Source organism: Camelina sativa, chromosome 8, assembly GCF_000633955.1.
Source record: "Camelina sativa cultivar DH55 chromosome 8, Cs, whole genome shotgun sequence".
Classification (NCBI taxonomy): domain Eukaryota; kingdom Viridiplantae; phylum Streptophyta; class Magnoliopsida; order Brassicales; family Brassicaceae; genus Camelina; species Camelina sativa.
Window position 1 is genome coordinate 419,560 of NC_025692.1, and position 1,600 is coordinate 421,159.

Below are 1,600 nucleotides of genomic sequence, written 5' to 3' on the forward strand. Positions count from 1 at the left end.
AAACCCCCCCCCCCCCCGGTCCTTTTTACTAATTGTGGTTCCTTGGTTTGAGTTTTATACTTCGCTGATTTGGAAAACTCTAAAAAGATTCGATTTTTGCTTAGTATATCATTTGCTATGTATATCATTTGTTGCAGCTCGTTGGGTTTACGAAGCGAGAAGAGAGAGAGACGTCCCCTCAATTGAAAAATTAAACCTTTTTCATTGGGTTGAAAGAAAACAGAAAGAAAGCAAGAGTCTTGGAGCGTTTTATTTTTTTAGATGGGAGGTCAATGCTCTAACCTGAGTCGGTGTTGCCGGAACTCTTCACACAAGACAGCTGTTCTTGAATCTCCTGATCTTGGTTAGTTTGACCTTTTCTGTTACTAATTACTTTGTTTTTTTTACTTGGATCTGAGAAACTAAGGCATTGTCTGGATTTTGGATGCAGAGAATGGAGAGAGTAGTGAGATCACTGATGTGCCTAATTTCCGGGAGTATACATTAGAACAGCTCAAGTCGGCTACTTCTGGTTTTGCTGTCGAGTATATTGTATCTGAACATGGAGAAAAGGCTCCAAATGTTGTCTATAAAGGGAAATTGGAGAATCAAAAGAAGANGGAACAGAACGTTACTCTTCTTTAGTGCTTGATTAGTTCCCTCCTTAATTTAATTAATCCGTTTGATTACAAAAGTCCGTTAGTGATTACGGCATTGGGGGAGAGCCAACGGGATAGAGCGACCGTATCTCTCTCTCTCTCTCAGTCTCGTTCTATGAACAGAGACGACGACCACCACTTGCTTTTCTTTAACAGGCGGTGCTAAAAAAAAATCTGTACGACAAAACAATTTATTAAATTTGATATATATAGACATTTTTTTTTTGGGTATAGTAGTAGCAATGTAATGTAATGGCCAGATTCTTTGTTGCCTTCTCTCATCATATCATACCATTAAAATATCTTTCATCAACTTGTCGGTAAATTATTTTTTGGCTTATACTACTATATCTTTCTTTCTCTGTCTTCTTCTTCTATTCATTTTTTAAAAAAATTATTTTTCCAGAAAGAAAAAACAAATATAACAATAATTCATTCATTTTTCTGAAAATTACAGATGCACGTATAATGGAAATAATAAAACTAGAGAGTGTGTGATCTGATCTAGTTATATATATATATATGTTAAAAAAAAAAAAAAAAAAAAAAAAAAAAAAAAAAAAAAAAAAAAAAANAATTTGGGATTGTTTAAGCTTTTTTTTTACATTCACATGAATCACATACGTTCATGTCGTCGATACGGTCCTCCTCCCTGATTTTTTTTATTTTTAAAATTTATTGTAACCACGTGGATTTGCTTGTCTTGTTTCTTGTTTTCTCTTCTCTCCCCCTTGATGAAATCGAGGAACCTTAATATTACTACTACTACTACTACTACTACTACTACTTGTAGTTTCTTTCTTCTAGTTCGTCGATCCACAAAAGAGAACAATAAAAACATTTGTGTGTGGCTTTTGATTCCTCTACTGTAGCTTAGCTTAGCTTACTGGGTTTCTCTGCTCATTATTATTGCCTCCTCCTTCGCTTCAATTAGGGTTTTTTTTTTGGTTTCGATTCCCCAA